Below are 12,968 nucleotides of genomic sequence, written 5' to 3'. Positions count from 1 at the left end.
ATACGGGCCAAATCGTCCTCGGGACCAGCCCTCGGGAGCAATAATTACCCAATTCAGCCCAAAATACAGGTTCTGTTGTGCTGAGCAGTGATCTCATGCTAGTGACAATGACACCTTCAATAAGTTTTAGTATTTATTCTAAACAGTGAATTTCATATACATTTGGTATTCAAGTTAGAGAAGATTACAAAGCACAAAACTTAGAGAAATGCAAAATATAGAGAAACATAGAACTTAGATAAACATAAAGAAACATAGAGAAACACAGTCTTGCGCCCCTTCAATCAGCACTGGGAGACCCCGGCTCTCATAAGCTAGCTATAAGCCCCGCTCAGAGAACAGCGCTACAGGATGCCGTCAAGAGCTTGAAATTCCGGGCACTTGATCTGGCTCGAACCAAGTCCACAGGACGATCTCTCACCCGAGTCATGTGAGCATGTGTATTTTATAATCTCGTGCTGCCCGTCCGTGACGCACAGTTCCAGAACTTTCCCTGTGCAAAATATAGGCTGGCTCATGGAAAAAAACCAACTCTGTTAATTTCCACTGCTCCTTCTTCTGAGCCCCTCCCTGGCTCACATCTGCGCGAAAGCTCAGGAATGTCTTATCAGTGCCTTCCCAGAGAAAAGGAGATTAGCTTGGGGCCATGCAGGGCTACCGTTAGTGAGGCAGAATATTCTAAGGGAGGCAGGGATGTATTAACCCCATCTGCAAGCTCTAAAAGGCATGCACTCATAGCTTAGTGTTTATAGCGCTTAAGACTGGCTATCTAAGCGCTATATAGGTGCCATAATGTTCCAAACACTCCAAAAATGTCCATTAGCTACAGAGCTAGGGCCCTCTCCCTGCCTGTCTATCAACAATGCATAATGTGACCTATCACTCATACTAGGCCTACATATTCCTTGTAGCTCACTACTGCATAATGGAAGTGCTACAACAGACTACTGTCAGCATTTTTAGCACATACTTTGAATACACTATTGGCTTTCAGCGGCTAATGCTGTCATCTAAAGCCCTGATTGGCAAGGTTGCAATTTTGTGTATCACTACAGAGACCAGTTCTTAATTTCTACACAGCAAAAGCAGTGCCTGCTATTTCCCATGGGGCAGAGGCGATGCCTATGATACCCGAGAGAATCTGGATAAAACTGGAAGGCCTATTCTGGAGGAAACTTCTGATGCTCCCACAATCAACGCCTATGGCGTCGATTCGCAGAGAAATCAATGTCCTTTCTCTAAAGGGAAGAGTCAATTTAAACACTCTGATGCTACATCGGAAAATCAGACTATCCTCTGAGAAGATCTTTAAGCTATTAAACAAAGAGCTAAACAAAGGCTCAAACACCATCCTTTCCACTTGGGTGCAAAGAAACACGGAAACACTTGCCGAAATAGGAAGCTCATGGGAAGAATTGGAATGTAATCCAAACAAAACTGTCAAAAAATTCAAGGAAATGGACTGGATCAAAACACTAGAAGACGCCGCGAAATACAAATCGGCCTTGGACCTACCGGTCAACCATCAAAAACATAACGAGCCTATGAGCTACTTGCTAAAAGGTCCCAGCAAGCAAATTAGAAAGACATACCTAAGGGCCAGGCTGAACCTTCTACACACCAAAGAAATTCTATTCATCAGAGGCTTTGCCTCCAACAACCTCTGCAGATTCTGTAATAAAACAGATACAGTGGAAAACCTGAGGCATCTTTTGCTGTCATGCCCTGAACTGGCCTCATAAAGAATGACCCATATGGGACACCTATTTAAAAACAGATGGTGTATGGAAGAAGACTACTGGTGGAACATTCTGATGTCGGGTGAAAACACCAAAACAGTAATTGCGGTCGGACAGTTCTTTCAGAACATAAACTTGACGAGAGAGGTAACAACCTGACAACCTCAAAAACAAACCGCACCAATGGAAACAAAGGATCAAATGAAGAAGCATTTGTTTAGGATAAAATGAAGAACCTTTTTGTAAAAACTGTGGTAAACAGTTCAATCAAAATAAAATAAAATAAAATAAAAAAAATAACATACCTGCAGCCATGCTGTATCGCAGTGTGCCTCCATCCCCATTAGCTGTGCAGGGCTGCAGTGGACATCAGCAAGGTGAGGTGCTCTGTGCATGTTTGGGGTAGAGACAGGGAATTCTGGAACACCAGTCTGAGCACACATCTTAGAGGAATGTTCTCTCCGAAAAAAAGGGATTTTTAGATGCATGGATGCCTCCCATTGGGTCAACCCAAGCCATCGATGAGTTCAGCTCCTAGAATGCATTTTATGTTAGATCAATTACCTTTATATAGCATACAATTGCCATTCATATGGCTTTGTAGCGAGTTTGCAAAAACTAGATGTCGAAACAAAGCATCCAAGGTACTGGAAGCCGTCTAGACACATCAGTGGAAAACTGCGCTCCAGCCCAAGTGGCACGGCCCTTTCAGGTCTTCCTAACTATGAGCATAGCAGTTAAATGTGCTGGGATCCCGGCCTGGATTAAAGCAGCACATTATCGCAAGATCGCCACCCCAACTGACAACAGCACCTCCGCTTCGACCAATCTTCCACCTCTTGGCTCCAGTCCCACCACGACCACGGACCCCCTCCCCCAGTGATGCTGCTGCTTGTTTGCTTATGTCAGACTGTTCCAGTGCTACTAGAACGGTACGGTCAGTTCCAGAGGGCTTTGCCCTCAATCATCCAGTATGCTCACATGCTGAATCAGGACTCACAGCTTCTGAATCTATTCCACACACTGAGGTCCCTGCGGAAGCTATTGTTAAGGCTGCTTAGAGCAGGGGTGGACTGGGAACCAAAAGAGGCCCTGGAAATAATGTTCAAAGTGGCCACATTTTACAGATTTTCAGCAAGTCCAACCCTTTGCCATGGAAACATTTGGAAATACAACACAAAAGAGGACGCGTGTGAATAGGCCTACCAGAAAATCTCCAGAGCGCCCTATAGGCCAGCCCACCCATGTCTTAGAGAGGATCGAGGCCCCAGAGAAAATGACCCAGATTCAGACCTCACTTCTAACGTAGTACCTTCAGTCCCAGAACCCCAGGATCTCACAACGCAGCCTCCAAAAGGTACGCTTTGCAATCCCATGGAAGAAGTCCTGAGAACCAGTAGCTCTGAACAAAGTGACAACTAGCCAGGTCACTCGCCTCTGGATTTGTCCCCTCAATGACATTGAATCCTGCTGACATGGCGGTGCACTGGCAAAGAGTAGAAGCCGCCTCTGTTGACTCATTGATACCTTCAAGTTATGGTCTCCACTGTTTCCACCTGCTGGTCATTTTCTTTGTTATAATGAACGAAGGATAGCACAGGGGCAACGCACTGGTCTTGGAAGCAAGACCACATGGAGCAACAGAGGTTCAAATCCCAGATCTGCGCTTAGAAACCGAAATCAGGTATGGTATTAGGCACATTATAAAAAATAAATAAATAAATGACCCTCATTTGCACATGGCTTCTGTTCTTCGGTTATCTTTAGTTTGAACCTTTAGCTGAAACATTCGATTACGAATGATGGACCAAGGAATTGTTCGCTTAGTACGTTATTTCTGTTGGAACTTTTGAACAAGGACATTTACCTTGCTGTAACTTCACAAAGACTATGAAACGTTTAACTGAATGCTCTGGCGAGCTTATATGAATTGTGCCCCGTACATCACCTGTCCTCATGAACTGAACCAAACCTTATCTTCTAGCCACAAACCTTTGCGCTGCTGCCACAACCTGATTCTTTTTTTTTTTGTAAGTAATTTTTATTGACATTTTACAAAGGATAGAAATCAAACACAACAAGGAAACAAATAACCAAGAAGAAGTAATATATCAAGAAATGAAAACTCCCACCCTCCCCCCAAATCCCTCCTCCCCCCGGAATCTCAGAAGCATTAGCAATGAAATCATATCATCTTTGCAGTAGAGGAGTAAAGACCAGGTAAAATAGGATCCTAAAATCTTATCCAAGTTCGGGCAAGGCTCCCTTCAGTCTCTAGTCCACTCCTAAATCAGTGTCCTCTTGAGGGAGTATGATGCCAAGTAGTTCCATGCTTTTAGGGAACTAGGCTCTACGCGCTCCCTCTTTCAAAAAGTTCAACAAGGAAGCCCAGCCAGATAGAAATTTCCTATGCTGACCCTGTAAGGAGTGTGAGAGTCATTCCATGGCCATGACCGACCACAACTTTGCCACCCACTCATGTTCACGGGGAGGTTCCTTTGACCTCCACTTACGCGCTAGTGTCATTGCTGCAGCCATCATCATAGTGACGTACACTATACAACCCGACTTCATGGGGATTTCCAGCAGGCTCTGATTGAGGCCCAACATGGAGAGACCTCTATTACCACTCGGCGTGATCCCCAGTACCCGTTCAATGGCCTGATGGATAATACCCCTAAAAGCGACCAGCCTTGGGCATTCCCACCAAATGTGGGCCCAAGAGCTCCGTTCCCCACAGTTCCTCCAACATAACGGCGACGTGCGCTCAGACATTTTATGAAGTCGGACTGGAGTTAAATGCCACTGATGGATTAGCTTCATCCACATTTCCCGGGTCTGGATAGATCTAGTTAGTTTTGGGATCTGTTTCCACAGCTCCTGCCATTCTCCCTCGTCTGTTACAGCGCCCGTGGCCACCTCCCATTTCTCCATGTATGCTCTAGATGGAATGCCCTCTCCCATTTTAATAATACTATAGATGGATGCTATGAGGCCCCTGTCCCCCTCATGTGTATCTAGATATTTCTCAAACAGAGTCAAGGGACGCGTGCCTGCCTGTTTTTGGTCTGGGTGAGACAACCAATGCCTCAGTTGCATATATCCATATCTGTGGGTTTCCCTCAACCCAAACTCAGTCTTACACTGCTCAAAGTCCTTCAGCTTATCCCCCTGAAACATGTCCCGAATCATCCGGCACCCCCACAGGAACCAGTCATCGAATGCTGAGTTTTTATAACCCGGTGAGAATTGCGGATTATCGTAGAGCGGTGTATAGGGGGAGGGGAAGGTAGTTAAGTGTGCCCTCTCAATTGCTGCATCCCAAGCCTCCCCTACTGTCGAAGTGATTCGGCTCCTATACATCTGAGGGGGTCTATCTGCTTTCGGGAGCTAAAGCGCTCCCTCCAGATTTCGGGCCACCACCGCCCTGTCCATAGGCCTCCACGGCTTGCCCCGGTCGTCCCTCTGCCAATCACGAAGAACCCTCACCTGAGCCGCCAGGTAGTAAGCTCTAAAGTCGGGCACCCCCAGACCCCCTCGACTGGCAAGAGTCCTCCTAAGAGCTGCGGCCACCCTAGGTCTTTTGCGGCACCAAGAAAACGGACTAGTAAGAGTATGAAGGGTCTTGAAGAAGGAGTCGGGGACCGCCACCGGAAGAGCAGCAAAAGAATATAGCAAGCGCGGCAGCACCGCCAGTTTAAGAACATTAATACGTCCCAACCACGAGATGTACAATGGACCACAGTCAATCAGCTTGGACTTAATTCTCTCCAACAGTGGGTGGTAGTTTGCTCGATTGAGCTCCTCTACCGTTTTGGTAAGATAGAATCCTAGGTATCTAAGCCCTCCACATGACCACCTGAAAGCGTAGTCCTGCTTAATACTTTGCTCTACAACTGTTGGCAGGTTCAGGCCTAAGATCTCTGACTTATTGGTATTCACCTTCAGTCCCACTACTCGCCCAAAGCGATCCACCACCTCTTGCAGCGCTGCTAGTTATGTCACCGGGTCAGTCAGCGTGAGCAACATATCGTCGGCGAGCGCGGCAACCTTATGGGTTCGCCCACCAAACACCATGCCCTTTATCCCCTTGTCCTCTCTTATCGCTTCTAAAAAGGGTTGCAAATGAAGTGCATAGAGTAACGGAGACAGAGGGCAGCCCTGCTTTGTGCCCCTCTCAATTTGCACCGGCTCTGAAATCCGCCCATTGATCACTAACCGAAGGGATGGACTTTGATAGGCAGCTTTTACTCAAGCCACAAATTTAGGCCCAAACCCCATTTTAACCATTGTGGTGAACAGGAATTCCCACTCCACGCGGTTAAAAGCCTTTTCGGCATCAACCGCTAAAAAAAGGCCTTGGATCCCCCTAATCTGAGATTTCTCAGCCAGGTGGATCACTCTCCGCACATTATCAGCAGTCTGACGCCCCTTTATAAAGCCCGCCTGATCGTTTCGTATTAGTTTGGGCATAAGGGAAACTAATCGGGACGCCAAGAGCTTCGTGTAGATCTTTGCGTCTACATTTATAAGTGCAATCGGTCGGTAAGAACCACACTCCTCTGGATCTTTGCCCTGCTTATATATAAGTTTTACTTTGGCCTCATCCATGGATCTAGGGAAGACACTGCACGAGCCAACGCAGTTGAAAAGCCTAGTTAAGTGAGGGATTAGAATCTCTTTATGATTCTTAAAGAACTCGACCATGAAACCATCGGGGCCTGGGGCTTTATTTGGAGAGAGCTCAGAGATCGCTTTCTTGACTTCGTCAGTAGTTATTTCCCCCTCAAGCTGTTCCCTCTCATCCCTCGAGAGGGCCGGGAGATCAACTCTATCCAGGTAGGCTTGTTGCCGTGTAGGATCAGGAGTACTTGGGCACGTATCTAAGGTAGCGTAGAACTGGCAGAACTCCCTCTCTATTGCTTCAATTTCCGTAAGTCTCTGGCCCCCCTCCCCCTTTATAGCTAAGATCATCTTGCGTTGTCCGTTCTTGCGTAACATTTGCGCTAACAGCCTATCGGCCCTATTGGCTTTAATGTAGTGCATCTGTCTCAGGCATAGTAAGCTACGTTCGGCCGCTCTAGTTTGGATAAGATTCAATTGCCCTCTTAATGTACAAACTTCTTTAGCGGCGGCCGGTGTATGCTTAGTGGCCAGCCTTGCCATTGGCTCCTTAAGTCTCTCGCCCACATTCTCTTCCTCCCTCCTTAACTCCCTCTCTCTCCTAACTTTGATGACCAGAATTTCCCCCTTATCGTGGCCTTGAGTGCATCCCACCACACCTGCGGAGAGGTATCTTCCCAGGCGTTCTTTTCCACATACTCCTCCAGCTCCTTGATCTACTTCCCTGACCAGGACCGGATCTTTAAACAGTGCCGAGGGGTAGCGCCATCTCCACAGACCCGGAGGACCCCGCGGTCTATGGAGGATTAATGTCATAGGGGCGTGATCTGATATCGCTATGGGGCCAAGAGAGAGCTCAGCAATAAGTCCCAGGAGAAGGGCAGAGGTCCAGATATAGTCGATACGAGAGTGGGTTCTAAGGACATATGAATAAAATGTATATCCCCTGTCTTCCCCATGTGTTTCCCTCCACGCAACAACTAAGGCCAAGTCCTGGATTTTCTTTTTAAGATCCCCAGAGGGTCCGCCCACCATACCCCATACTTCCCTGCTTCTATCCCTGGACGGATCCCAAGCCATGTTAAAGTCTCCAGTTAAGACTATACGCCCGTTGGCAAAGTCCCTTAAACGGGCAAGAGACCTCTGGAGAAAAGCAACGTGTCCAGTATTGGGTGTATACACCGTGGCCACAGTATATACCTCTCCTCTGCCCTCCATCAGCAACGCCAGGTACCTCCCCTGATTATCTTTCTGCATAGATTTGATCGACAGGTCCAGCCCATCCCTCAGGGCAAGAATCACCCCTCCCTTCTTACATGACTGCGTGGCTTGATGGAGTCGGCCATATCCCCAGACCCTGACCCTCCATTGATCTTGTGTCTGGATGTGGGTTTCTTGCAAGGCAACTACATGTGGATTCTCCTTTCGTATGTATAGTTTTACCTTTCTCCTCTTAACTGGAGAATTGAGCCCGTTCACATTTAACGATAATATCTTCAGCTGGTCCATACTAAGTAGAGATTCTGCACAGAAGAACGAGGCCCAGTACGCAGTGCTCCTCCTGCTTCGTGGCCCCCGACCCCTTGTGCATGGTCTGTAGGCCAACCAGCTCGCTCTTCCTCTCTGCTCCTGAGAAACCATCCCCCCCATCCCCTACCCCAACACCCAAACCACCTCCTGTGCGGGCCCAGCTGGCAACATGCCCCCCTCATCCCCAAAAGACGAGTGCTGAGCCTCATAAGTAACCCAGTGTTCCCCAACGCAGGATATCCCAATCCCATTCCAAGACATGCTCCCCCTCCCTTCCCTGTCTCAAACTCTTATAACTGCAATAACTATCAAATAGCCAAAACCAAACTTATGCTGCAGATGCCCTCCCCGGACTTACTATGCTAGGCCATTATGACTGCCCCACTCCAGCTCCACCCGGGGTATCAGCAGAGGCAGACTAGGTATGCGGGCGGTTCCCCCCGGGTTAGCCATGCTCCACCATCCGGGAAGAACGTTTCCTTGACCTTTTCCGTTTGACTGTAGCCCACTCCCAAGGCTTGTCCGATTTGTCACGACCAGGAGGGCCCCCTTGGTCTGCCAATGAGTGATCCTCAATACCCAGTAATTCCATGCCTTGGTCGCAGGTCGTGATTCTGCGTTGCTGACCTTCCCACACAAAGACTAGTGCAAAAGGATGGAGCCCCCTGTACCTGATCTGTTTCTCCCATAAAAATTTCAAAACTGCCCGCATCTGCCTCCTTTTGTTGAGGGTTATTTGGGAGAGGTCTTGGAACAAGAAGATCTCACCACCGTTGTAATATATGTGCCTGGCTTCCCTCGCTTTCCCGAGGATCCTTTCTTTTGTCGCGAAGTTGTGGAAAGCCACAAGGACATCTCTAGGCCTTGCACCGGGCACCGAGCGGGGAGGGTCCACCCGATGAATCCTATAGAGCTGAAAATCCGCATCCACGTCCCCCTCAAGAGGGTCCTTGAAAACTGCCGTAAGGGTGTGCGCCAGATCCTGATTCTGCACGGATTCTGGCAGTGCCTTGATCCGTATGTTGACTCTCCTGGAGCGATTTTCTAGGTCCTCCACTTGAATCTCCAAGTTCTGGGTAGCCTGCGCCAATGTTTCCAGAAGGTTCTCAGCCTTGCGCGCATCCTCCGTCAGCTCTTAAATGGCCTGCTCGTTGGTATCTACACACTCATTGACATTGCAGACATCTCGCTTTATATCTTTTAGCCCCTCAGCCAGATCCTCCCTCAGAGTGTCCATCTGTTTTTGGCTCGCCAACGTAATTTTATCCACCATTTCTCCGAGGAGCTGCGGAAGTACTGAGTATGTAACATGCCCATCCTGACATTCAGAGGGAGATACCTCGCTTTGCCCATCTACACCATCCTCTGCTGGATGTTCTCTCCGGTGATCAGTTTCCTGGTCGTGATCCTTGGCCCAGAGTTTGGGCAAGGAGGGCTCACGACCCCTCCCAGTGCTCTTGGAAGCCGAGGGGGGGTCCCGGAGTCTATTCCTGGACATGACGGTCCCACTGACTGAGCTTTCACCTCGAGAAACTCCGACGGCCGAGAAAGTGGGAGGGCTGACGGTCTGACTCCTCCACTATGCTAAGTCCTCGCGAGTGGGCCACCGATGCACCCCTTCTCCTGGAGGTTGTCGTATTTCTTCACCAGGCTGCGGACTTCCCGCTCGCGCCCTTCAGCTCCCTGCTGGTATCAATGCGCTCTCCAGCAGTCAAAGACAGCCACTCCCCCAGGCCTGAGGGCCCTCCATAGTCTGAGTCCGGGCAAACCACACACCCCTCACCTCGGCCCAGCGTCTTCTTACCCCAAAGTGTCAAAGCGCCGTCTGGAGTTCCTTCCCCATCCACCCGGCAGACGCCCAGCCAGACCGTGGAGCTGGCCCACCGAGGTTGTAAGGACCACACTGTCCATATATCCAGCCCAAGTTCACTCAAGGAGTCCCAGGAGAGGATCGGCGTCCACCGCCGCCAAACGCTGGAGTGAGGCGGCAATAAAGCAGGGTCGGGAGCAGGTTCAATGAGAGCCACTCAACTCAATGTAATTCAGCAGTATTCCATCCCACGGTCCTCCGAGCCTCCCGCAGGCGCTCGATCTCGTTGCGGCTGTCTCCGTGTCAGCCTCCAGGAATGTGTGGTGTCTCCGCACCGGCTCAGCCCCTCCTCTCCACCGAGCCGACGCGCTCCGCCTGCAACCCCCGGCCCACGGAGCACTGCAAACCTCCGGGCAGAGAGTCTCCACTGCCGAATATCCAAGTGCCACACCAGGGGAACCAGTCACCGTCAGGGCGAGCGAGCGGTTGGTTCCGTCGAGCACACCTCAGCTCGCGGGGCCGACTCCTCCTCCACCACCCGCTGCCGAGAGAGGAGGCACGATAGACACCCCCAGTCGGGCTCTCCCCTGTCCTCCAACCGCACCGACCGCCAGGATCTGCAAGTTGCGCCCCCTCGGCCCGCAGGGCCGGTGCTCCGAAGCTCAGGAGCCCCTCCAGGCAGCTCCAGCGCGGGCAGTCACCTGAGATCTCCCTCACCAGCAATGGCTGCAGTTCCCGCCGCCGACACCTGATTGCGGGCACAAATCTTCACCGCCTCGCCTCCCCTCCTACCTTCGGCTCACACCTCTTCCACTCAGGGGCAGTCTCCCCGCCGATATATCTGATAAACGAGCGCCAGGGAGGGCTATTTACTCGCCATCAGCTGTTTCGGGCAGCATACAGGGCAGGAGCTCCGGGAATATGGCGTTCAGAGAGCGGTGGCCATCTTGGAATCCACAACCTGATTCTTGAACCTGTATATTTGAGGATTGGCTCGAGTGTACACTACGTCTGACTATATTTCTGTTAGACGATCTGTGAAGGTTAGACAGACTTGAGGGTAGGCAGTGTGCTGCACTAGATGGATCTGGGAGTGGGCACTTTGTGCTGCACCTGCCTACCTCTCAAAAAGAATCTACCCCGTCTCCACTACCAACTAGATCACCGTATACCAACATGCTCTCTGTGCCACTAGTAAAAAAAGCCAGAGTGGGTGGATCCAGTTTCCCCTATCTGGCACCCATTCACTGGAATGCCCTACCGCCTACAATCCGAGGTGAGGCCTCTCTCACCACCTTCCGCAAAGCTATGAAAACCATCCTCTTCTCATAAGACCCGCACATTAGCATGAATACTTTCCACATGACCCAATGCATAAGCTGTAACACAATGACCAAGTGCAATGTCTGTAACAACAGCATTATGTTCTGTAATATCCATAATGTATCAACGATCGCTACTATGCCTGTACCTGTGTAACTAAGTTCTTGCAAGTAACAGCGCCTCAATGCCCTTGGGCTGCTTGCGCGCTATATAAATATAAATAAATAAAAATAAATAAATAATATAAACCTGTCCATTACACTCGAAGATATATGAGGTAACCTATCCATTGCACTTAGAAGATATATAAGTTAGCCATTGCACACAAAAAGATATATGCAGGTATCTTTGAAATTGCACTTAAAAGATGCCTGATGGTAGCCTATTATGGAAGTTAGAAGTTATATAGTAAGACTATGGTAGCCTGTCTATTGCATTCAAAGAATCCTATGATTTTAAGGTAGCCTGTCTGTCATGCCTAGAAGATGTACTAAGGTAGCCGGTCTATTTGCGCTTAGAAGACTTTGAGGGTAGCCTGTCTATAGTGCCCAGAAGAGCCTATGAGGGCTGCTTGTCTTTTCACCCAGACGATCTGATCACACAGCAAGATCAAAGATAATCTCCATCTGAGTTTAAGGTACGTATAAAACGCTCCACTTCAGTGGACATGTGCCGCAGGCACGGCTATCCATTGACACTCTTTAGAATGCAGCTAAGACTACGACAAATTTGGTCTAGCTGGAAACGTAACACCTTTGCCTCCTTACATCCGACTTGCCTTAACACCTCGGCCATTAGAATACAGTGACTACCTACAACAATATTCGGTCTAGCTGAACACATAATGAGTCTCTTGCACTAGCGCACTCCTGTGACCTCCTTTAGCACCAATCCACATGCCTGACCTCTTGGGTTGCTTACTGGAGCCTACCCAGCACACCTAATTCCTAGTCTTGGCCAAATGCGCACACGCATTCTAAGCCTATTCTGAGAAATGTCCCATACCTGGAATTTGGTCTCCTAGGGCGTTCCCACCACAAGCGTGATGAGGCCATACAAATGGAGCTATATAAATGACAACTACTACCTACTACTACTACTACTACTACTGCTTATCAAAGTAATTGTCAGAATACTGATATATTATCATTTCACTGTGACTGCTGCTTTTCACACAACCTGTCATAAAAACGATGGCCCCTCTGCACACCTCTGGGTTAAGAGTGAAAACACTTTTCTGCACCTCTCCTGGCAGTATGCCTGCATTTTAAATCTTACTGGCTGCTGGGTCTGTGCCCATCTGCCTCACAACTTATCCTCCAACTTCCTTAATGCGCCCATTCCCTTCCAGTGAGGGGATGTCTGTTTGGATTTTAAGTTAATCACCCAGCCCCAAGGCCCAGGACCCTGTAGGGACACTCATAGCCACTTAGGTTTTACCACTCCTCTGAATTTCCCCACCCCAGACCAAGTACACACCAAGCCAGCAGAACTCCACTTTTTGTCCCCAGCAACTGGCCTTGTATGCTAAAACAACACAGTCCCTCTGTTTATGGGAACCAGCAAATGTCATTATTACTTGTCCACCAATTTCAGTGGTCAGATTAGCCTTCAACCCTAATTTCTCATTTTCACAATCCGGGTATGCCACGTATTCCAGAACCTATTTCATTTGTGCGGACAAAGTTTATTCCTGGCTGCCCATTCATTGGGGAGGGAGTTGTTACTTGGGGTGTGCTCTGCCCACAGTGCTTCCTACTCCCACCTTTCTCACACAGCCCCGCCCCAGGAGAAGCACTGCCTGGGGAAACGTTGTTTCTGGGATAGGATATCTCATACCAGCCCTTGGGAGCAAGATAAACAGAGACCGTTTGACACAATTGTCACGGTTAGTAGAGGCTATTGCAAATGCCACCTCATCCAGCTTGACTCTATTATCCCAA

This window comes from Ambystoma mexicanum, chromosome 1q, assembly GCF_040938575.1.
Source record: "Ambystoma mexicanum isolate Mex_15411 chromosome 1q, UKY_AmexF1_1, whole genome shotgun sequence".
Classification (NCBI taxonomy): domain Eukaryota; kingdom Metazoa; phylum Chordata; class Amphibia; order Caudata; family Ambystomatidae; genus Ambystoma; species Ambystoma mexicanum.
The sequence above is the reverse complement of the archived record's forward strand: the minus strand, read 5'-3'. Positions refer to the sequence as shown.